Here is a 25,984-nt window from a genome sequence, read left to right on the forward strand (position 1 = left end):
CTAAATTTATAGACAGATAAACAGTGACTCACAAAAATGAAAACTTTCTCCCCCAACCTTGGCTATGACTAATGTAATTCAGCAGAAAATAGCTCTCCATGAACTTCTGTGGCCCTCATAGTCAAGTTTTGCAATCTGAATCCCCCACCATGCACTCTGAGAGTTGTCTGAAAAGTGAAATTAAAGGAGAGTTTTCTCATACAGATACTAGGTATTATACTGGGACTGGGGTGGGGGAGGGGGTGTGGGAAGGGGTTGGAGGGAGTATCCCTGAAGTGTGATGTTACTAAGACTGACTTTTATGGGACTACCAAGAATAGAATATGAATGAGGGAGGGTATATCTAATACAAAGAAAGGGCCTCCAGAGATTTGATTCTTCTAATTACCAGTTGTGGTTCAGGTCATGCTAATTCAATGTAACAAGTGTTCATTGTCTACCTACTATGTACCAGCTACAGTCAAAGCCAGCACTATATTGATTTTTCTCTATACCCAGAAAATCAATCCCAATTCCTTCAACCTTTATTGTTTTAATGTGTGCATAAATAAAATTCTTTGAGATAAGTCTTTACTAATGCAAAATTTGATTGAATTCAGTAAATATTGATTAATCATTATATGTGCACAGTTTCAGTAGGCAGGTTCAGTGAGTGTTTCAAAGATGAATAAAGACACAATTTTTGCCTCCTTTCCCTGCCTGCAAAGCCCAGACTCCAAGCAAGAAAGGTGGTATAGAGATCGATGAATGAACTTTAATACAAGGCATATGACAATACATACAGAGTTCTGGGGTAGAGAGATGAAGAGAATCATTCTGCCTTGGAAGGACCAGGGAAGATGGAGGAGATGATCTTTAGATTGAGTGTTAAAGCAACAGATAGAATTTTGATAAGAGAAGAAGAGAAAGAAAGGAGTTCTAGGTGGATCTAAGCATCAGCAAAGGCATAGAAGCAGAATATGGACATTTGGGAAAATAATGGGTGCCAGTATAATGTGTATGATAGAAGAATAGCAGGAGACAATTGAAAAGAACTGCTTGCTCTTCGAGTTTTTTACTATCCCCAACTGCAGAAAGAGGAAACATAAAAACATTTACACCAAGACCTCTTCGAACTCTACAACTTTCTTCTTTGATAAATAGAAGTAGATCAACTTACTGCCGACTGAAGAATAGGAGTGAGGCCAATCAGGCACCCTGAGAGAAGAGCGTTACTTAATTAGACACAGGGAGATTTCTGACCAAGGGAAGCTTGACTCTATTCTTTTATTCTACTTAAGGATTCCAAGAGAAGAACACTAATTGTCTCGGTTTGGGTCAGGTCCCCCACCATTCTCCAGACAAAGTACTGTGGCAAAGAATGTGAGATGGCTACTTTCACCTGAACCCTTGTTTATAAAGGGGACAAGAAGCAAAGCCAGGAGAAAGGGGTGAGAAAGTGGGATGCTGTTCAGGTCAGAAAAAGCATATATCATCTACTGTGGTAAGTTTACAAAATTCCATGGTAGTAAGTCATGAAATGAGAATTTGAGTGCCAAGCCTTATGTTTCCAGTGTGTCATGCTACTTCTTAAATGAGATAATGTACATAAAATTTAGGGATGTATAAACTTCTTTTAAGATTCTGTATTCTTTTAGTTATAGAATTTCCATTGGGTTCTTTATTATTACTTTCATTTCAATACTGAGATTCTTTGTTCAATGATTGTGTGTATCCCTTTCTTTAAATCCTTAAGCATGGGCAGCCCTGGTGGCTCAGTGGTTTAACACCGCCTTGACCCCAGGGCCTGATCCTGGAGACCCAGGATTGAGTCCCATGTCAGGCTCCCTGCATGGAGCCTGCTTCTCCCTCTGCCTGTGTCTCTGCCTCTCTCTCTCTCTCTCATGAATAAATAAATAAAATCTTTTAAAAAATAAATCCTTAAACATATTTAAAGTCACTGTTTTGAAGTCTTGTCTGCAAAGTCCGACATGTCTCTTTCTTCTTTCTTTCTTTCTTTCTTTCTTTCTTTCTTTCTTTCTTTCTTTCTTTCTTTCTTTTTTCTTTCTTTCTTTCTTTCTTTCTTTCTTTCTTTCTTTCTTTCTTTCTTCTTCTTTTTCTTTCTTTCTTTCCTCTTTCTTTCTTTCTTTTTTTCTTTCTTCTTTCTTCTTTTTCTTTCTCCCTCCCTTTTTCTCCTTCTCTCTTTTTTTCCTTCCTTCCTTCCTTCCTTCCTTCCTTCCTTCCTTCCTTCCTTCCTTCCTTCCTTCCTTCCTTCCTTCTTCTCTTCTTCCTCCTCCTCCCTTCTCCTTCTTCTGATAATGGGTCACATTTTCATGCTTGCATGTCTAATTATTTTTATCATATGCTAGACATGGTAAATATTACATGGTTGAAGTCTGAATATTTTTGTCTTCTTTTAAAGACTGTTGAATTTCTGGTGGTACATCACTAGTGGGTCAGCTTGACCCTCTTGATGTTTGGTTTTCAGTTTTGTTAGGGAGGTATATTATTTTCCTAGGGCTGCTTTGACAAATTACAACAAATTTGGTGACTGACAACAACAGAAATGTATTATCTCACAATTCTGGAGCCCAGAGTCTGAAACCAAGCTGTTAGCAGGCCTGTACTCCCTTCAAAGACTCTAGGGGAGAATACTTCCTTGTCTCTTCTAGCTTCTGGTGGTTCTAAGCATCCCTTGGCTTGTGGATGCATAACTCCAATCTCCATCTTTATCTTCTCTTGGCTTTCTCCTTTGTTTCTGTGTCTTCTCTTCTCTCTAAGAATACTTTTCATTGGATTTAGGGCCCACCTAGATATTCCAGGATGATCTCATCTCAAGATCTTGAACGCCATTACAACTGCAAAAACTTTTTTTCCATATAAGGTCACATTCACAAGTTCTAATGGTTAGGAAATAAACCTGTCTTTCTTGGGACCACCATTCAACCCACTACTGATGGGTCTGGAATAGACCTCCTTCTAGAGATAGAGTAGCAGTACTCCTAAGGTATGGACTTTCTAGCAGCTCAAATGAATTTTCAGCAAGCTCAGTCTACTCTGGTCTGTTGGAGCACTTATGTCTTCCAGAACCATTATTAGTAGACCTTTTTGATTCTCTCTCTGCATATGCCCAGCTCAATATTCAGCCAAATACTTAAGGGGACCCCTAATACAGAATCGTGGCACTCTTTCCTTGTGCTGCTCCCTCCTCTCTGGTACCCTTCCCTATGAATTCTGGCTATCTCACCAGCATCAAACTCTGATCCCTGCCTCCTCAGCTCAGCTAGACTGCTATGCTTCTGCTTGGACTCGATCTTCCTGCATTGCATTCTGAAAAATGCCTTCAGGCTGAAAGCTAAGGCAAGCAGGAGGTTCAGCTTGTATTCCGGTTACGAGTTATTGCTTCTTCCAAATCTGCCTCCTTAATTGCAAAGGCCCTGACTGGTACACCTCCTGTATTTATTTCTCTCAAGGATCACTCACAGTCCAGTGCTGTCTATTGTTCAGTGTCTGAAGAGAGTTGCTTAATGCATTTCATTTCCTGGTATTATGGTTGTCGACAGTGGGAGGGCTACTTCGGTAGTAGTTACTCTATCATTGTCAGAAAGGATGTTCCTTCATAAACTGCACATATATTTAGGTGGCTGCCAAGTAAAAGCCTGAAAAATCAGACTCCTTCTGGACCACTTTTTCTTTCTACTAGTCATGCTAAAACAATGGCTGACCCAGAGATAGCAAGGCAGTTTCTCTTTGGAAGCTAAAAGATAATCCATCTTGCAATACCAGTTATCCATGCACATTGGACCTAGCTCCAAGCTAGAGGAAGTTGGTGGTGCTGCCCTAAGACATTCAAAGGAGGTATAGTGCCAGCAGGGGATGAATTGATACCATATTCTTCAAGTCACCTGGATTTATTTATTTTTTTTAGTCACCTGGATAAATGAGGCCATGTGAATAGGATGATGAACAGGATGGCAAAAACACTCAAAACCATATAATATAAAGCAGGCGGTAAGAGACTAAGGCTGCAACATGAGAAACATCTTTAATTTTTAAAAGGTTGTCATGTGGACAGATTGAATTTGCACCAAGTGAACCAAATGATAGAATCAATGCATGTTATGGGAAGGAATAATTGGTTGAATTGAAAAAAGAATTTTCTACTAACCAGAGTGCTCCAAAGATAGAAGAAGCTTCCACTGGGGAGGTGAACCAGTCACTTCATGTCAGTGGAAGTGTATTTGTTTTCTACTGCTGCCAAATTATCACAAATTACACAAATTGAGCAACTTAAAACAATACCCATTTATTTAATTTATTTTTTTTAAAGATTTCATTTATTTACTTATGAGAGACACACATAGAGAGAGGCAGAGACACAGGCAGAGAGAGAAGCAGGCTCTATGCAGGGACCCCGATGTGGGACTCAATCCTCGGTCTCCAGGATCATGCCCTGGCCCAAAGGCAGCACTAACCGCTGAGCCACCGGGGCTGCCCACAATACCCATTTATTATCTCAGTTATGTTGGTTGGAAGTCCAGGCAGAGGCTTCCAGGCTACTCTGTGTAGAGCCTTACAAGGTTGGAAGTCAAGATGTGGCTGGCTTGGGCTTTTAGCTGGAGGCTCTGTGGAGAAGAATCTGCTTTAGGTTCATTTCATTCTTGGCAGAATTCAGTTCCATGAGGTTGTAGGGCAGGTCCTCATTCCTTGGTGACTTGTTATGTGAGGACTGTTCTTAGCTTCTAGAGGCTTCCTGCATTCCTTGGCTTGTGGTCCTTGCCATTTTGAAAGGCAGTAATGAAGTGTGGAGTCTTTCTCATGCCTTGAATCTCTGACTCCTCTTCCTGCCACCAGCTGGAGAGAGTTCTTAGCTTTTAAGGGCTCATGTAATTAGATTAGATCCACTCAATCTTTCCTTTTTGAGATCAACTGTTCTATATATTCTCATACAAGATAGAGGGTTCAGGGATTATGGGCCATGTAATCTTGGAAGAATTCTGTCTGCCGTAGGAGATATCTCAGCAGAGAATGGATGACCACTCAACAGGGATGTCATCCAGTCTTCTCAAACATAGACTGGGTTTTAAAACTAGATGAACTTTAAGATCCTTTTCAGTCTTGAGGCTTTTTGAGTATTGTATTTAAGCAGGGTTCATAATGAAACATTTACTTAAAATGAGGACTGCAAATACAGACATAGTAGGGGAAACTGTTGACCTGGAATAGTAAACTTAATTCATTGCTGTTCTAATATTGGCTAATCAACCTGCACTGCAGCATGTTTTCTTGATTACATTGTTGGGTTCAAAATATTCCTCTAGTTTCCCTCATAGGCAAAGTGATTTCTTCTGGCCCCACCCTGTGACTGCTTCTTCCACTCTACACCAAAGGGTCTCATTGTACACCTGTTCTACCTTTCTATGCCTCAGGGGCTTATAAGCACTATAGCTTTCATTCATTCATTGGATTTTTTTGAACTCCTTCTATGTGACAAGTTATTTCCTAGATAATTTTGGAGTTTCAGAGATATGGAAGCCATGATGTCTTTCCTTAGGGAGTTCAGTGGGCAATGGAGAAATAAATAATAATAACTTATTTAAGACAAAATGTGGTGTTTCTATAAAGTGATTACAAGAGGGTATTTTTAAATCCCATGTAAATCAAAAGGAAGAAGAGGAGAGATCCTTTCCCTTAGGAGAATCTGAAAAGCATGCTAGGGGAGAGTTGGCTTTTAATCTGGGTATTGAAAGATGGGAAGGATTTGGGCACATAGAGAAGGGGGCTGGGATTTCAGGCAGAGGGATTTGTGGTAAAAGGCTGGAGAAATGGGTGAGGATCATTTTGTAGGGTCTTGAATGAGGCTGAGGAGTTTAGTTTGACTCAATAGGCAACAGGGAGCATTATACTAAATGCTTATAATAATGATGATCACCTCTTCCCAACAAACTTTACTGAAACAAAACAATTCAAATATTCATAAAGAACACATGCCCAGGATTTTAATAGCACACAGTAAACTCTAACAACAAGTAATAAACTAAAAATATTCCTGGGGAAGAAAGAACACCTAGCTTTATCCTGTTTGTTCATTTTTCTTTGGCTTTGATTCTCATTGTTCCTGTTTTGTGGTTTGAAGTTTCTTTTTTGTGAGTGTCAATGAAACTCGTACGATGCTTTGAAAGCCCTGGATACATTTTAAATTCTAATTTTTTCTCTCTCAGCTGCTTTACCTATGTCTGTCAAAAGCATATTTTGAATCAGATGAATGCACACATTCAAAGCCAGTTTTTAAATTCCTTCTTAAAATAAAATCAAATCAATTTTACTTCTTAAGGTATTCCCAAATTGTCATCTCTTTGATTGTAGAAACTTATTTTATGTAAGAATTTTATATACCATAATTCAAAAGTAGTCACATAGGTTTCAGGTCTATTTGATGCAGTAAGGCTTATAACTTTTTGGGACTAGGTATCCATCAATGAGTGGCCATTTCATGACCCTTGGGAAGGTTTTGGCTCATCCTTGATCTTCACATGCAGACTCCAGGGTTATTGATGCTTCTGAAATTCACACATCAAGGCCTGAGATGCATTATCACTAAAACTTTTATCCTGGGATTAGACAGTGACATCTCAGTGTGAACACAATACCTGAGAGTAGGTTAAGAAAGAGTTTCATGAGAATACCAAAAGAGTAAACTGAACCCTATGAAAGGGTGTGGGGAAAGGCACTATTTTAGGAAAGGGCCCTTTCCCCATCAGGCATTCAATAGCTATAAACAAATATTATTTACAATTATTGTGTGTCGTACATCACTTCTCATTTCAAAAACACTTGGTGATTCAGCATATGCTAGCCCTAGGGACAGCTGAGGACTTAGATGACAGCTAGAGTGGTCTTTTACTTTGGTCTCTCATCAGTTTGGGATGCTAGAAATATAGCCCCCTTTGCAATCTTCTGTTTCTGTTGTCTTTGAGGGTTCTTTCCACATGCTTTCTCTGAGAGGCAGCCCTGTCTTTAGAATTCTGGAGACCTAGATTTACATCTGGTTCCACAGTTTATGAGCTGTGTGATGTAAGGAAATTACCTAGCTTATTTTAGCCTATGAGGATAAGTTAGATATCATCGTGTGTGAAGGTTTGGTCCATGTTAGATATCCAATAGTGATTTGGATTAGTATCATTAGCATGGTGAATGAATTTTAATTTTAGAAGCCTCTATTTTTTAATCTGCCTTCTTTAATGGAGCATAGCATTTGACAAGCATTGATTGATATTTTTTTTTCTGTGAACAAATCTCTGTGTTAGGCATTGTGAAAATTGCAGAGTTGAACTAGAAATGTCCCTATGCTTCTTTAGGTACTTCATCACAGGCATCATTATTAGCTCTGGTGATTGACATGTCTGGTTGATGGCGCTGCAACAGCCATAGGGATGGATACTTAGCTTATCACAGTGAGATTTTATTCAGTAGAGTCTTGGTATTTGACGATTTTAGCATTCATCGTTTGGACGATCCATGACCCACATAAATCCCATGACCTGTACAGTCCTTTATAATCTAGTTGAGATGCAAATATGAATTTCATGAATCTATGAAGTGGTGAGTAACCTTGACTGGCTGCTCAGCATCCATAATCTCAGTGTGTATTCTCTGCTTCATGCTCATTGTTAGTAAGTAGTCAAGTTTGTGATGGGTGGAATGTTCTTTGTGGCATGTGCCAGAAAGAAGGCCAACAGGTTGCTAGTGGTGGTGGAAGAAAAGAGAAAATGAAAGAGTTTAAGGAAATGATCACTCTAGCCATTTTTGATCAATGAAACAATCAATAATGAATTTGGTGATAGCTTTGATCTATGATATTAATGAGTTGAACAAAATTTTACGTAGATATAAGAAAATAATTCAAGACATTGGTTCAGTAAAGCTAAAATTTGCAACTGTGAGGGAAACAAAAAAATTTAAAACCGCATTTTTGACAATGAAGAGAGACTAGGGAGGGGCTAGTTGATCTTGCCATGATTCTTCCTAGAGATTCACTTTTCCTTGGAATGTTGTACCAGTTACTCTCACCACGCTGCTGGCCCCCTGGGGGCATTGCACCCTCTTAAGGGATGATACCAAAGAGTGGGCAACAGAACCTTGCTTTAATACTCTATAGCTGGGTTGTGGAGCTCAGCTGAAGCTGGATGAAGTTTTATTGAAGGACTGATGATGGAAGACTGGAAATGAATGATCCCTGCCTCTCTATTTGATCTCACAAGGGATAGCTGACATGTCTTCAAGTTTGGGGCCACCTAGCAGAGGTCTTCCAATCTGGTTCCCAAACCATCTTCATTTAGCCCAGTTCATCTTTCACTCCACTTGGAATTGGAATGCTCCCAAGATTATTAGATTCCTCAAATCCAGGCCCATGAGACCAAGATCTAGAAAGGATTTCTGTCTTTTCCCAATTAAGGTTTGCCTACTCCAGTTTTCTTTTAGAGAATCTGTCTCTTTCTTGGTATTTTAAGCCAGAAATATCTTTACCTACAGGAGTAGGGCTTTGTTGATGGGACAAATTTCATTACAATGTTGTCATATTAACATAGGGCTTTTTTAATATGGCAAACTTATTATTATTATTATTATTATTATTATTATTATTATTATTATTTTATTATGACCCAGTGCCTCTTGTCATCCACTTCTTGGAGCCTGTGCCCATACCCAACTTCCCACTGTGTCTGCCCTGTCAACACAGCACTACTTTCATGTTCCCCTCAAGGTTAGATATCCAGAAAAACCTTAGTAATCAATTTAGAATTTTTATGGGGAGACAGAGGAGTGAGTTTAAGTCATAATTCCATAACAGAATGTAACACTGTACACTAGATATTTCTTTTTCTCAGAGACCTTTCTTGGACTCTTCTCAGAAATGAAGAGTCAGACCCTCAGTTTCCTGAGAATGAGAAAAATGGGAAGTAGAATTCCCTTTGCTTCTTTTCAGCCATGTTTGGCCTGGCTCCTTTCTTTATAATTTCTCACTCCTTTATTATGAAGAATTTATCATTAGCATACATGAACTGATCAAAGGGGTTTGCAAAGCAGATGGGGATCACCTTATTTTTAGAATGCAATGAGCAGTTAAAATGGAATTTGGGGGGATGGTTTTGTGGTTCTATGATCATGATGTGAACTCCAGTTTATGGAAGTTTCTACCTGTTAGGCACTGTGTTAAATGCTTTTCATGGAGCTATTTTCCAGTCATTGCTCACAAGTGTGTTAGATGATTTTATTACTCCTATCTTGTTTTTTAAAAGATTTTATTTATTTATTCATGAGAGACAGAGAGAGGCAGAGACATAGGCAGAGAGAGAAGCAGGCTCCATGCAGGGAGCTCGATGTGGGACTCGATTCTGGGACCGAAGGCGGGTGCTCAACCGTTGAGCCACTCAGGTGTCCCTCTTCACATCTTGTTAATGAAGATAGATTTAACTTGTCCAGTGGTGGAGTGTGAGTGTGAATTCAAGCAATCTAGCTTTTCCAGTTAAAAACCTTACTGTATGGCCTTTCATATATGAGTTTCATGCTATACATTGGAGTCACTAAAGATCCAAATAGGTCATTTAAAATTTTTAGTTCTGTTTGGTATTCATTTTCAAACAAAAATATATGCATTGGGGCAGTATTACCTAAACTTCCCTGAATGGGAAAGCTCACATGGGATGCAAATTAAATTGTCCCATGGAGAATCTGATTCAGTAGGGGCCTGATTTTTTATTTATTTTTATTTATTTTTTTAGTTTTTATTTTTGGGGGGCCTGATTTTTTAAAAGTTTATTTTAAAGGGTCACTCCAGATGATTCTTGTCTTTGGGCAAGTTTCCGAAATTTCACCAATGAGTGTCCCTGATTCTTATTGTATCAGGAGACTTTTTGATGCCTGTACTGTCTCAACAGCTGTTGCCCCCTCCCCCACCCAGTCTTGACTTTTTTTCCCTCCTGATTCTTTGTTGCTGGGACCCATTTTGAGTTAACTTTTGTATTTGGTACAAGGAACTATAGATTGAATTTCGTCTTTTTGCTTATGGATATCTAATTTTTCCAGCACTGTTTATAGATAAAACTGTCCTTTCTCCACTGAACTGCCTTTTATTTTGTTAGAAAGCTCTATGTTATCGAGATATAATTTACATACTATGCAGTTCACCCATGTGAATTATATGCTTCTATAGTTTTAGTGTATTTACAGTTACCCTACAATCACCACGATTGATTTTAGAACACTTTTGTTCATCCAGAAAGAAATTCCTTTCCTATTAAGCAGTCCTTGGTGCCTACTTCCCTAAGTCATAGGCAAACACTAATCTGTCTGTCTGTATATATTTGCCTATTCTACACATTTCATATAAATGGAATTATCCAGTTTATTGTTTCTTTTGTGACTGGTTTCTTTTACTTAGCATAATGTTTTCAAGGTTCATCCATGGAGTATGTATTTGTACTTCATTCTTTTTGTAGTCAAATGATGTTCCATTATGTAGATAGGCCACCTTCCTTCTTTCTTTCTTTCTTTCTTTCTTTCTTTCTTTCTTTCTTTCTTTCTTTCTAGATTTATTTATTTATTTGAAAGAGAGCATGTGTGTGAGTGGTGGGAGGGGCAGAGGGAGAAGGAGAGAGAGGATTTCAAGCAGACTCCACATGAGCATAGAACCTGACAAGGGACTCAATCCCACAACACTGAGATCATGACCTGAGCAGAAATCAAGAGTCAGATGCTCAACCGACTGAACCACCAGGTGCCTCTACCACATTTCTTTATCCATTCATTAGCTGATGGACATTTGAGTCTCCACATTTTGACTATTTTGAATAATACTGTTACAAACATTTTTACATGAGTTTTTACATGACTGTATGTTTTCATTTTTCTTGGATATGTATCTAGGAGTGAAATTGCTGGGTCATTTGTAATTTTATGTTGAAATAATTTGAAGAACTGTCAGACTGTTTTCCAAAGCAGCTGCACCATTTTATATTCCCACTGGCAATGTATGAGGGTTCCAGTTTTTTTCATCCTTGCCAAGACTTCTTATTGTCTGTCTTTTTTACTATGTATCCTAGAGGGGGTGAAGTGATATTTCACTGTGGTTTTGATTCGCATTTTCCTCATTACTAAAGATATTGATCATCTTCCCATGTACTTATTTGCCATTTACATGTGTTCTTTGGGGAAATGCCTATTTAGATCTCTTGCCAATTTTTAAATTGGGTTATTTGTCTTTTCATCATTGAGTTGTAAGATTTCTTTATATATTCTGTGTTGTGGAGACTTCTGTAGAAGTGGGATGGATCACTTACCCTAAATTTTATTTGGATGTCAATGCTAGAAATACTACACATGCACCAAGAAGGTGGAGAGAGCTTTATTACTCACATAATTAGTCGTTTTAGTGGGGAGGAAGGCAGTCTTCCCTGCTCCCCACCACTCCTGGCAAGTCTACACCTGGTTTGGGAGAGTAGGGAAGGGGATTGACTTGTCTTCTATTATAATTGGGGGTGCAGCTAGGGGGAGGGGTTCTTGTGAATGTGTCAGGGCTTTTGTTGTTTGAACTCTTGACAATGCCAAGGAGGGAACACTGAGATTTTTTTATCAGCATGTAAAATATGTGGCAGAAAGGGAAAGAAAAGTGGTGGGGCTTGAGAGCTATCAAAGCCCAAATGTGGAATCACTCTTCTCAACCTTTTGGATACAAGGCTCTTGTTGGGTAAATGATTTTACAGGTATTTTCTCCCATTCAGTAGGTTGTCTTTTCACTTTCTTGATGATGTTATCTGTACCATAAAAGTTTTTAATTTTGATGGAGTCTAGCTTTTGTTCTTTTGCAGTTGTGCTTTTTTACATGATTCTAAGAAACTATTAGAACTACTAAAGAGATTTATTCCTATTTTTTCTAAGAAATTTATAGTTTTAGCTTTTACCCTAAGGTACAGGATCAGTTTTAAATTATTTTTCTTCATGAGGACATATTTCTCACTTAGATGATGTTGTACCTTTGTTAGAATTTGGTTGTTCATATATGTTCTTTTTTTTTTTTTAAATTTCGTATTCTAGTTCCTTGATCTATTTGTCTACATAGCAATATCACCTAGTTTTCGTTACTGTAGCTTTAGAAAAAGTCTTGAAATTAGGTAGTATCAGCCCTACAACTTTGTTTTTCTTCAAAGTTGTTTTATCTATTCTATATCCTTAGGATTTCATGTGAATTTTGAAATTGACTTGTTAATTTCTACCAAAAAAAATATATGTATCACTGGTAGGTTGACTGTAATTGCATGAATTCATAGATCAGTTTGGGGGAGAATCTGCACCTTAACAATACTCAGTATTCCAACCCACATACACAGTATATTTCTCTAGTTTTTAAGTCTTTAATTTATCTTAGCAGTGTTTTACAATTTTCACTGTATAAGTCTTGTTCACTTGGGGCAGATTTATTATTAAGTAGTTGATATTTTTTATGCTATTATAAATAGTATTTTTTGTTTTAATTTTTGAGTGTTCATTGTTGGAAAATAGAAATGATTTTTATATACTGATTTTTATTTCCCCTAACTTTTACAAACTCACTTGTTAGTTCTAGTAGCTTTGTTGAAAATATCATTAGATATTTTCTTCTATATAGACTATTATGTTCTTTGTGAACAAAGTAAAACAATTTTACTTCTTTCTTTCCAACAGGTATGATTTTGTTTCTTTTTCTTAAAAGAAATGTACTGATGTGGACTTCCAATATGCTGCTGGATAGAAGTGGTAGCAGTAGGGGCACCTGGCTGGCTCAGTTGGTTAGACATCTGCCTTTGGCTCTCAGGTCATGATCTCAGGATCTTGGGATCTAATCCTGTTTTGAGCTCCCTATTCAACAGGGAGCCTGCTTCTTCCTCTCCTTTTCCTTCCCTCCCTGCTCCCTGCTTGTGTTCTCTCTCTCTTTCAAATAAATAAATAAAAGTCTTAAAAAAAAGAAGTAGTGAGAGTAGATGATGTTGTTTTCCTACTGATCATAGGGAGAAAGTATTCAGTCTGTCACAATTACACTTGATATTAACTATAGGTTTTTGAAATGAGGTTGAAGGCATTCCCTTCTATTCCTACTTTGCTGGGAGTGTTTTTTTTTTTTTTTTTTTTTTTTTTTTTAAATCAGGAATAGATGTAGAATTTTGCCAAATGCTTTTTTCAGTGTCTATTGAGATTATCATTTTTTAGTATGTTAATATGATAAATTATATTAACCAATTCTTGAATGTTAACCCACATTTGAATTCATGAGATAAAACCCTTTTATCATTATATTGGATTGGTTTCATAGGGCTGTCATTACAAAGTTCCACAAACTGGGTGACTTGAAACAAGAGAAATGTATTCTCTCCACAGTCCTGGAGACTAGAAGTCTAAAATCAAGATGTCCAAAGAGGTGTCTCTCTTATAGAGAATATCTTTCCTTGCCTTCTACTAGCTTCTTGAGGTTGCAGGCTATCTTAGGCTTTTTGATGAATCATTTCAATCTTGCCTCCATTGCACAAGGCATTCTCCCTTTGTGTATTCTGTATCTGTGTCCAACTTTCCATTTTTTTTATATAGGCACCAGTCATTGGATTAAGGCCACTCTAATCCATCATGACCCCATCTAAAACTTGGCTGCATCTGCATAGACCTTATCTCTAAATAAGGTCATGTTCACAGTAATGTTGGTTAGAACTTGAACATATTCTTTCACAGGACACAATTCTACTCATTACACTCATGATGTATATTTTTTTAAAAAAAGATTATTGGAATCAATTGGCTAAAATTTTGCTTAGAATTTTGCATTTATTTTCATAATGGATATTATTTATATTTTTTAAAGATTTTTTATTTATTCATTTGAGAGAGAGAGAGAGAGCAAGAGCATGAACATGGGGGTGGGGCAAAAAAAAGAGGGAGAAGCAGACTCATTGCTGAATGGGGAGCCTGACACAGGGCTCAATCCCATGACCCCTGAGAAGAAGGCAGGTGTTTAATCAACTGAGCTACCCAGGCACCCCATTCATAATTGTTTTTTAAAATACGATTTTCTGTTGTTTTGCTATCAAGGTAATGCCAGACTCATAGAATGAGTTGTGGAGTATTCCCTCCTCTTCTAATTACTGCAATCAAGGTGTGTGGCACTCATAATATTTCTTACTTCAGAGTTTGGCAGAATGCTTTAGTAAAGCCATTTGGCCATACAATTTTCTTCTTATAAAGGCCTTTAAGCTACGGATTCAGCTGCTTTATGATATTGAGCCATTTAGCTTACCTATTTCTTCTTGAGTGGACTTGGTGGTTTGTGTCTTCCAAGGACTTTGTCGATTTCATCTTAATTGTTGAATTTATTGGTATAAATTTTTTTTAGCAGTCTCTTACTATCCTTTCAATATCTGTGGAATCCATAGTGATTCTTACTGTGGGTGATTTATGTCTTATTTTTCTTTTTTTTCTATTGACTAGTATGGCTAAAGGTATCAATTTTATTAGTCTATTTAAAGGGCTCAATTTTGGTTACATTGTGAAAATAATTTATTATTTATTTATTTTTTTAAGATGGAAGCTGAAGTCATTGATTTGAAACCTTATTCTTTTCTAATACGGATGTTTAATGCTATCGATCTCCCTCTAACTACTGCTTTAACAGCATACCATACCATACATTTTGATATTTTGTGTTTCTATTGTAATCCAATTAAAAATACTTACTATTTTATCTTTTGGTTTCTTCTTTGATGTTTGAGGTAGTTAGAAATGTGTTGTATAGTTTCCAAATGCTTGGGAATTTTTAAAGAGATCTTTCAGTTATTGATTTTATTTCATTCCTTTTGTTGAAAGAATATATTTTATGACTTGAATCCGTTAGCCTTTATTGAGAATTTTTTTTGTGGCTCAGAATGTGGTCAGTGTGTCATGTGCACTTAGAAAGCATGTGTATTGCACTACTGTTGGATAGCACATTCCAAGATGTTATTAGGTCAGGTTGTTTGATGCTATTTTCAAGTTATTTATATCCTTCCTGATTTTCTGTTTATTTATTTTTTATCAATCATCCACATAGAGTATTAAAACATCCAACTACAAATGTGGATTTGTCTATTTGTCCTTGTAGTTCTATAAGTTTTCCCTTCATGTATTTTGACTTTTGTTATCAAGTACATATACATTTAGGATTGTTATGTAATATTGATGAATTGATCCTCTTTTTCCTCAGTGTTTCATTTTGAGTAGTTACTGCTGCTATGTCCTTGCAGTTTCTTGTTTAATGCCTAATCTGCCATTAATCCTAGTCAATTTTTTTTTTCAAATCTCAGACATTGTAGTCTTCATTTCTATAAGTTCGATCTGGACTTCATTAATATTATTCATGTCTCTATTAAACTCTGGACATATGGAATGGTTATAATAATAATTATTCTAATGTCTTTGCTAATTCTAACATCTGCATCAGTTATGGAGAGTTTCAGTTAATTGGTTTATTTTAACTTATGGGTCCTATTATAGGTCTTATGTGCCATGCTTCTTTGCATGCCTGATAATTTTTGATTGGAGATAAGGCATCATGAATTTTTCCTTCTTGGGTGTTGGATATTGTATACCTATAAATATTCTTGATTTTTGCTGTGGGAATCAGCTAAGTTACTTGGAAACAGTTTGTTCCTTTTAGATCTTGCTTTTAAGATTAGTTTGGTAGAACAGAGCAGTGTGTAGTCTGGGGCTAATTATTCTCCAATACTGAGCCAAGACTCTTCTGAGTACTCTATCCAATGTTCCATGAATTATGAGGTGTTTCCGTCTCATTGGTGTGAATAGGCATTATTTTTGTCCCTTGTGAAGACTGAGAACTATTTCCTCTGTCTTTTTTGCTAGTTAATTCCTTGAGGTGAGTTCTTCATACAGATGCACTGATTTGCTGAATACTTGAAAAAGAGCTCTGCAGATTTCCAGATCTCACTGTGCAGAGATCTCTCCAGATCTCTCCTCTCTGGGATTCTATTTGTGAATGCTAGCTACTAAAGCCCACCTGTATGTGTATGTATATGTGTTTTTATTTTTCTGAAGAGAGTTTTTATAGCTTTCATTAGATTTTCTGAAGGGTATGTAACCTCTGGTTACATACATTGTACATGAGCAAGAAACACAGTAGTCATATATTTTTTATTTTCTTATATGTAGTTTTATTTTTTAAATACCATTTTATTTAAATTCAGTTAATTAATATATAGTGTATTATTAGTTTCAGAGGTAGAGTTCAGTGATTCATCAGTTGCATATGACATCCAGTGCTCATTTAGCCTTCAATTTTATTTCCCTATTTTTATAAATCTGTATATTCCTTCACATATTTCTAAATTTTATAAATTTAAATTTTTAACAAATTATAGTGACATGTTAAAAATAAATCTTTTATATCGCTCTTTTATATAACTCTTTAGAACTCACTCCAGTGGGTTCTAAATATCATAGTAAATTGTTACTTGTAATTCTCCATTTTAAAAATGGTGAGAGAGATTTTCTTCAACAATTGAAAATTTCACCTTTTCTTTTTGTTCTTAGAATTTACCTTCCCATTCCCTTCTCTCATAGAATGTTATCCTAATGTGATATATTTTATGCTTGAAAGTCTTTTTTATTACTCTACTATGTCTGAGGTCCCCAAGACCGCCCACAGGTTTGATGATCTGCTAGGAAGACTCACAGGACCCAGACTATTGTCACACCCACAAGTAAGATTTATTTCACTGAAAGCCTACAAAGCAAAATCAGCAAAGGGAAAAACACATGTGGTGAAGTCCAGAAGAAATGGGGAGCAAGCTTCCGAGAGTCTTCTCTCAGTGGAATAAAACTGAGTGTACTTAATTCTTTCAGCAATGAGTTGTGACAACACATGTGAAATGTTGTCAACCTGGGAAGCTCATTAGAGACTCAATGCCCAAGGTTTTAATTGTGGGCTGGTTATGTAGTCATCTTCTTTCTAGCACACACCATAATTCTAGATTCCCAGAAGGAAAACTGGTTTTCAGTAGAAGCCATCATTTTAGTCCTCTCCTCATCTTTTTTTTTATTAAAAAAAAGAATTTGAAACTACCTGACTTGAAAAAGTATGTGTTATATGAGAGGTTGGCAGCCTTTTTCTGTAAAAGGCCACAGAGTGAATATTATAGGTCTTATGTGCCAGATAGTCTTTGTCTCAGCTACTCGGCTCTGCTGTTGTGGCATGAAAGCAGCCATGGACAATATATAAATAAATGAGTGTGGCTGTATTCTAATAGAACCTTATTTACGAAAACAGGTATAGGCTTGGGTTTGCCTACACACTTTAGTTAGCCTACCCCTATGTCACACAATTTTGGAATCTGTTTCCTTTTGCAACAGCAGCACCAATTTATTACAGGCTGGCTAGAAAAGCCATTCCAGAAAATTCAGTGGCATATAATGATGGCCTATTGTGACATTAATGAAAAGATGGGCTGAGTCTGCTGGAGAGGTGGGAGTCAATGGCTAATGACCTGATATCTGAATTTTCACTATCATGGGGATTGTTCACTGTATTTTGAATAGGTTAATTTGTGCCCTGGTGATTTTTACACATGAGTGAAGCACCATCCTGAGTTGGAAAAAGAGTGAGAAATATGCTTACCTTAATAAAGTGTGAGAAGGGCAGTTGTGTATAAGAAGGGAAAGAACCCAACTCTCCAATACAACCTTAGTCTCATGCATGCCACTTTAACAGAGTATGTTGGAAGATGAAGCAGAATCCAGGATGATTCCTTTAAATTTCACATACCCATTGATAATTCTTCCATGACTCTAGGGTGCTTTAGTTTGAATCCCTTTAGATTTAAAGAACATCCTTTCTCTTTCCCAGAAGTTCAGTCAATTATGGTGTGTGTGTGCAACCCTCTCTCTTATGCATTGCTTGGTGGTGGTCATTCTTGTGGTCATAATGTGTGTTGTCATCTCAATTCCCATCTGTTCCCAAAGATGCTTGTACCTACATCTTGTACCTACAGATGCTACAGCCTCCTCCTCAGACTAATTCAACCGATACAATGGTCATTTCTAAATTGAATGCCAACCATGTCTCATAAGCGAGGCTAGCTACTGGGGAGTATGGAGATAAAGACATAATTCCAGGCCACAGAGTATTTAGGGTCATCTATGGGAGGCTGAGAATTACTGGGATAAAGGTTTTGCTAAAGCTGTGCATGGAGCACCATTAGAGCATACAAGGGAATCTGCAATCAGATAGTGACTGTCCAGAATTAACAAATCCAGATGACTTCCCCTCTGTGAATCTTTTAGATTTACAGAAATGTTCCATATAGCAGATGATGACCTAACAATTGTATCCATTTTTTCCCCAAGTCCACTGAGCCCTACCAAATAGTGTAAAATAAAACATTATTTCTAAAATACTGACCTTGGAGCTCTCAATAAGGTAGAATTTCAGGACTATGAAGGAAAGAGTAGAGAATCAAACTCAAAAAGCAATTTATGGAACATTTTTTCTTAAGGGAAATGGTAGAAATTCCAGTGTCAACATATAAATGTCTTGGTAAAAATCAAAGGTCACAGAAATATTAAGTGCCTGGGGAGTTGGAGAAAGCTTCTCAGGGAAGATTGTATTTGAACCAGATCTTGAAGGGTGAGTTGGAACATATCAGATGAGAAAGGCTACTCCTGGAAGAGGTAAAAGCATGTTTTATGGCCTAGAGTCAAGGGAGATCAGGGTCTTTGGGGAATTCCAAAGAGATCAACTTGGCTGGAGGAGAGAGATTGTGACAGCAAGTAGTTAACAATGTTTGTAAGTGGAGGGTTGAAGACATCATGAAGGGTCCCATATGCATCCTTAAAGAGCTTGAGGTGCAATCTAGGTTGTAAGAAAGGGAGAGGCTTGATCACACTTGCAATTTGGAAAGATTCTCTGGTCAATGATGTATTGAAATCACAAAATGGGAGGCCTTTGCGACGGTCAGAGTAAGGATCGTGAGGTCTAGACAAGGGCAGGTGCTGCGGAGCCTGGTGAATCATTGGGTCTGATGCAACTAGAGAGTGAACAGGGTGACTCTGCTTTTTTAAGACACTATAGATTTGCATGGCACATCTCAGCTTCCTGGTACATTATAGACTTTCCCTGATGCTAGTGAAGCTTGTTAGAGCAGGTAGGTATTACATCTCATTTTTCAGAGGAAGAAGCAGTTTCTTTCAAGTAAAGTGACTTGTTCAAGGTCACAGAGCCAAACGGTCGTGGTGGAAGAAAGACAGGAACAGGTGTCTAGAGTCCCATTCCAGTGCCCTTTGCCACAGGTGCATAAAGTTCTGCATAGTTCCTTCCTTATGTTATCATCCTGAAAGATATGGACCTGAAATCCTGAATTTGGACCACCCAAAAGTCTTTCATGCTACTTCACCTTTCCTCCATGTCCCCTGTCATTTCCAGTCTTCCTTCCTTCCTGATCCTTTTTACAAACCTAGGGACTCAGTCTTCAATTTCCAATACTCTAGGTCTCCTGGCCTGTGATCTCAAAGCCCCTAAAATTTCTGACCTAGTAGGACCCCATTATATCATTCATATGGGGTCCCATCTTCATTTTTAAGGTCAAGGTATATAGTCTGTATATTCCTTTGATTACTTTTCAAAGTCACTCTTTGTGTGTCATCCATCCTTCTTTCCATAATTATCTACTTTTTCAGAAGCCAAGCCCTATAAAAGTATTAAATTAATAACCACCTTTAAGAGTAATTAAAGGTGGAAGATTTATAACAAGTGTCTATGTTCCATCGCTCCTAAAAGATTTTTTCCTCTTTCAGGTCTCCACCCTTCATTTTTCATTTCTCTAATATAATCTCGGTAACCCAGTGATAAATTTGCTCTATTATTGCCAATCAGGCCCCTTTGGCTCCTTCCCTTCTGTTGTTACACTACTCAGCTGGTTCCTTGGAGCCCCTCTGTCTGTGAGCAGATCAGCTCTGGTGCCCCTAAGCATTGGCTCTCAGAGGTGCTGCTGATTTAGTTGTCAAATACCAAAAGGAAAGTCAGCTATCATTAAACCCAAAGCTTTACAGATGGGAAAACAAAGACCCCAATAGAGAAAGTGACCTTCCAAGGACACATGGCAGTTTGTTGTTGAGGAGAAATGTGTTCCATGTCTGCTGCTATCAATCTGGGCTTTTCCTATGGTTTCATCCTGCCCTCTGCTCTACAAAGAAAATATTCACTTATGTGGTTCTAGAGCAATTACAGAAGTGGAAGTTATAGTTCCTGACTTCACAGTCTGGATTGGTGACAAGTTTAAAAGGTGGCAAGTGAAAGGACAAGGCCAATTTTCCATTTGTGAGAACCTGGTGGAGGGTCAGAGAATATACCCAAGTGTGAAGGTTAGACAGGTTTGGAGGAGCTGACCCCAGACTTCAGGATCAGCATGTCATGGGTTTGGATCCAGATCTGCTGCTTACCAAATGAGTGAACTTGGCATGCCTCCCAAAGTGACTGAGCTTCATGTTGCTCATAGTGTTGAAGACAAGACATAACAGGTATTCTGGGACTTAACTGGTACTCAGTAAATGGCAGCTGGGAGGCTTCCTTGGTGGGGATGATGGAAGAGATACAGAGGGATGAATTATATGTAGTCATGAAGGACAGAGGGACACAATCATCAGGTAGGGCCAAGACTTGGAACCAATGGGGGCTGAGACGATATGGACATTATGAGGGATCAGGGAGGAGACCAACCTGGTTGAACAGTAAGTTTTGGAAGAGGAGTCATGGAGGATGGCCACAAAAATGGGTACAAGTGGGATTGGGAAAGGACTGGAACCTTCCCCAAGAAGGGTTTGAAATTCAATCCATTAATTCATATCAGGGTAGAACTGGAGGTACTCTAAAGACAACGTATGGGCCCTGATCTCCCATCTGAGCTCTGTGTCACCCTGGAGCTTGATGCAAGGCTAATAGCTAATTTTTGGTCAAATATGCTTGGGAACTTCCAGGTTAAACATAGCTAACCAAGACTCTTTCCTCAAAACTTCTTTTAAAAAGTTATTATCTATTATAAATTGTTAAGAAATAAAAACATTGCATTTCCAAAACTTATTTGATCACAATATATATATTATTGAAGTTTGTTTTGCCAACATAGAGTATAACACCCAGTGCTCATCCCGTCAAGTGCCCCCCTCGGTGCCTGTCACCCGGTCCCCCTGTCCCCCCGCCCGTCTCCCCTTCCACTACCCCTTGTTCGTTTCCCAGAGTTAGGAGTCTCTCATGGTTTGTCACCCTCTCTAATTTTTCCCACTCATTTTCCCTCCTTTCCCCTATAATTTCTTTCACTATTTTTCATACTCCCCATATGAATGAAACCATATAATGATTGTCCTTCAGCACTGTTTTGTTTTGTTTTTTCCTAACTAAATACCAAAAAGATGTTGAGTATTATCCAGAGAAACAGGGCCAGTGCCTCCTGAATATGAGCTCCCCTCCCTCTCAGGCCACAGAAACACTGGTCTGAGCTGCTTGGACCCCTCTTATTGGGCCTCAACTGCTCAGTGTGGAAGGGACTTCACCTGTGGCCCCTGCTTCCTGCATCTCCTTAGTTGCTTATTGTATTAGTTTCTGAGGATTGCTAGCAATGCCACAGCCTGAGGGGGCTTTGAGAACAGAAGTCTCAGTTGTGGTGAGTGGATGTCTGAGGTAAAGATGGTGGCAGGGTCGTTCCTTCTGCTGGTTAGAGGGGAAGGATTTTTCTAGGTCTCTGTCCTTGGCTTGGAGATGGATATTTTCTCTATGTCTCTTCACACTGTCTACTTTTTTTGCATCTCTGTGTCCAAATTTCTCCTTTTTATAAGGACATCAGTCCTCCTGAATGAGGGCCTGCCCTAGCGACCTCATTTTCACTTGATTGCCTCTATAAGGACCCTAACTCTGAATAGGGTCACACTCTGAGGGACTAGGACTTAGGGCTTCTATATATGAGTTTTGAGAGGAACACAATTCAACCTGTAACATTTGTTGACTTTATTCCCCCACAGAAGGCCAAAGGGGTGTTTCCAGATAGAGAAAGGCAAGAAAAGGTGCATGGCAGGCTGGCAGTCAGGAGCCTGCTTACAAGCGACTGTGCTGCCAAGTGGAGGTGGTGACACTCACTCTTCCCCAAATGCATAGTGAGTGCTCCTACTTTGGTGCCTCTGTTCCTGCGGCCTGCCTCCCTCGCCATCCCCACGACACACCTGCATGCACTCATACAAAGCAGGCACTTGATTAATTCATTGTATCACATTCTAGAAAAATACATGGCACATGGCATTTCCACTCTTAACATTCAATTTACTTTTTCAGAAGCTATTTTCATAGTGATTACAGGTTCATGAGATAATTTCTGCCTTTACATCAATCAGCACAAGGTTTATGCACAAAGCACTTTGACATTTTTCATGCCATTTCTGCTCCTTCTGACAATTTTAGGAATGAAGTGGGGTAGGGATTATGGTTCTGTGTTACAGCTGGGGGCCCTGAGGTTCAGGGAAGTAAAATATCCTCCCCTGGTGTTTGACCCATGTTGCTCAGGCACCCATTTATGCCCATCCCCTCCATGGCACCACATTGCTTTCCATGAAGCACTGCCTTCCATGGTTATATATTCTGAGGCATCTGCCTTTTTATAGTTTTAATCCTTCTATCTTCTCCATCTCCTTCTACCTATTGCCACCAAGTCCAACAAAATTTGCTTCTCCTCCCATCTCAGTGCTCACAGCACACCCCATGCTGGAAGCCATTCCAGTGCTCCTCCATTTCTCATTCTCTGTGGGACTGGGTTTTAGGCAGATCTAAAGCCTGGACATGTGGGGGTATGAAGCCCCTAGGAGATTGGTCTCAGTAATGGATAGGGGTTCTCAGTGGTTTTCTGTATCTGGTGAAGCTGGTGGGTAGCTAAGTCTCTAGGAAAGGTGGGGGTGACCCAAAACAGATATGGCACAGTGGTGGTGGTGGTGGTGGACCTCTCAACCCCATCAGCAGTCCTGCCATCATCAGATCCCATTGTAGTGGTCTGGAATGTCAAGGAGGAGTTTGCCCCTTCAAGATGGAGGCCCCTGCTGAGGCACTTACCCTGTATGGGGTTCTTGAGGTGGTTCTGTACTTAAATGACTATGGATCCCTCCCCTCTGTCTTCTGGGTTCTTTCTATGACCCCATCTTTGGTCAACTGGTCCTATCCAATGCCTTCTATCCATCTCCTTTCTTACCACCTTAATCCTGACTCCTTATTTGTCCTTCCATCAGACTTGCCTTGCTCTGGTGTGTGTGGTCTCCCTGCCTTTATCTTCTCCCAGCCCCCCAAGTTTTTTTTGTTTTCCTGTACCCATTTCAGTTCAGTTGAATACATAAACCTGTCCTGTCAGCTGCCCCAGCTTCATCTCAGCTCCAGCTACCCTAAGCCAGGCCAGCCGCTGACAGAGACATGCTTTTTCTTTTGTCTAGCATTTGTGTATGCAGTTTCTTCTGCCCAGAGCATTCTTTGCTGCTCATCTCCCCCGACTGGTGACTCATTTTTCTGGTTAACGGCTACCTCTCTATCAGGACCCAGCCTAAATACCCTGTCTAGGCAGCGGGGCTGACCTTCTCCAGACAGGGTGAGTTGCCTCTCTTAAGTGAACACATCGCCCGGCACTTAATAGCCTGTTTACGTGACTATCTCACTTTCTCAGGGCAGGATTTCACTGTTTCACATTGTGTGTCCTTAGCCTGGCATAATGTAGGAACTCTGTCAGCGTTACTAGAATCACCGACCTCTCTGTTGGGTTCTGTGCTGAGCGCCAGGTGTTTCTGACCTTAAAAATACTCACTGCTGGAAAGATTATCCCGAAACACAATTGACCAGGTCATTTCTCTGCTTAAAAGCATGCATTACTGGCACCCTCAGAGACCAGTGTGGTGTGTGAAATGCCCCCAACCTGGCAAACTGGATCAACTGATTCCTCCTCCGTGTACCCAGAGTACTTTATGCAGGCCTCTCCTGCCAACTCTTATCCCATCAGCGTCAATTTTCTATTTTATATCCTTTCTCTGACCAGACTCTAAATTACCCCTGGGTTTCTCTTGTGTAGCATGGGGCCTAGAACCAAGTAGGTGCTAAACAAGTTCTCACGATTTCTTTGCCAAAGGGTCAAAAGGAGAGAAGAGGAAAAAAATAGATGTCCTGCTATAGACTGAATGTTTGCACCCCCCATAATTCATCGATGTTGAAACCCTATCCCCAAGTAATCCATATTAAAAGGAGGTGGGGCCTTTGAGAGGTTAATAAGATTAGATGAAGTCAAGAATCACTGGGGATATAATGTACAGCATGGGGACCATAGTTATCCATACACTGCACCATATCCGTAAAGTTGCTAAGATCTTCAGTGTTCTTACCAGACACACCCACACACCCCCTCGCAAGGTAGCTAGGTTAGGTGATGGATGGATGTGTTAGATAATCTTTCTGAGGTAATTGTTTTGCAATATAGACATATTTCAAATCATCAAGTTGTATTTGCACAACTTCGTATGTCAATTATATCACAGTAAAGCTGAAAAAAATTAAAAACGAAAATAGTTTATATTGAGGTTAGTCTTAGAATATTTGAGAAACTAATTTTTAAAACAATGGAAGGGATTATATGAGTAAGAAAAGTAAAAAATATGGAATAATGGCGGAATCCAAACACCTAAGTTTAAATTCTGAATCTCACATTCTGTGATCTTGGGTAAATCACACCTCCTAACTGAGACTCAGTCTCTAGAAGTTAAGTGGAATTGAGGATTATTTAATAATTACATTAAGGTCTCTGGGATGTTTACTATGTGCAAGGGACTGTGTTAATTACTGGAAGAGGAGGAAATACGTTAATAAATCCAGGTTACACTGAATATTTTCTTCCAAATATTAGATGCTATGATTCTATGAACTCTCCAGGTTAACAGTACAGTGGAATTATGTAGCTTTTAGGAACTGCAGTGCCTAACTAATTGGCAGACACACTCATTATTTGCCACTAAAAAATGTTGCCGGGATACCAGGGTGGCACAATGGGTGAGCGTCTGCCTTCGGCTCCGGGCATGATCCTGGGGTCCCAGGATCAAGTCCCACATCGGGCTCCCTGCAAGGAGCCTGCTTCTTCTTCTGCCTGTGTCCCTGCCTCTCTCTCCATGTCTCTCATGAGTAAATGAATAAAATCTTAAAAAAAATTTCCAACTTCTGGGATAAAGTTAGGTTCTACTCTGGAAATGTACATGAAGTTGTGAAGAAATTACACTCTTAGTGGTCCTTTGAGCTCTGCTCATGTGTAGAACTAAGGCAATAGAGAGGCTCTTTGATACAGGTATAGAAGGCTTGCTGCGAGCATATCTGGCCGCCCTTCATTCTGAAGGCTTTGGTGAACCATTGAGAGTCTCTGATTAGAAACATGACTAGAAGCTCTGCTTTATAGCATTTCACTTGATGACTTATGCAAGCGTTTCCAAGTATGGAACGCAAAAGCCTGGCAAATATGCTAATAGCCTCATGCCAAGAATGAGTAAAGAAGGAACACAGCGTTCACTAGCCATAATAAAACCATAAAAAGACTCACCTTTGTGTTTCCTTTGTGGAGGTTGGTGTATCCAGAGAAGGCAGCTCTGCCGAGAGGTCCCTGGCTCTGTGTTTTCACGCTAGTAGAGGCTAGGTCTTACCATTCTTTATTGGGCTTGAGATTCCAAAGAAAAGGACTGCATCACTAACACACTTTCAGAGTAAATGAAAGTCACCTTCCACTTTAGGTTTAGACTCAGCTGCTCTGAATTGAGCCCCTCCTAGGTGCTTGGGCCAGGCGTGACCACACTGTGTCATCCTTCCTTTCTCCACACCTTGTTCTCCCCACGTGTCAATAAGGGGTTTGAGCTCCAGCTCTGAATTCCATATTTCCCTGGGGGAAGTGGGACT

The sequence above is a fragment of the Canis aureus genome, chromosome 12 (assembly GCF_053574225.1).
Source record: "Canis aureus isolate CA01 chromosome 12, VMU_Caureus_v.1.0, whole genome shotgun sequence".
NCBI lineage: Eukaryota > Metazoa > Chordata > Mammalia > Carnivora > Canidae > Canis > Canis aureus.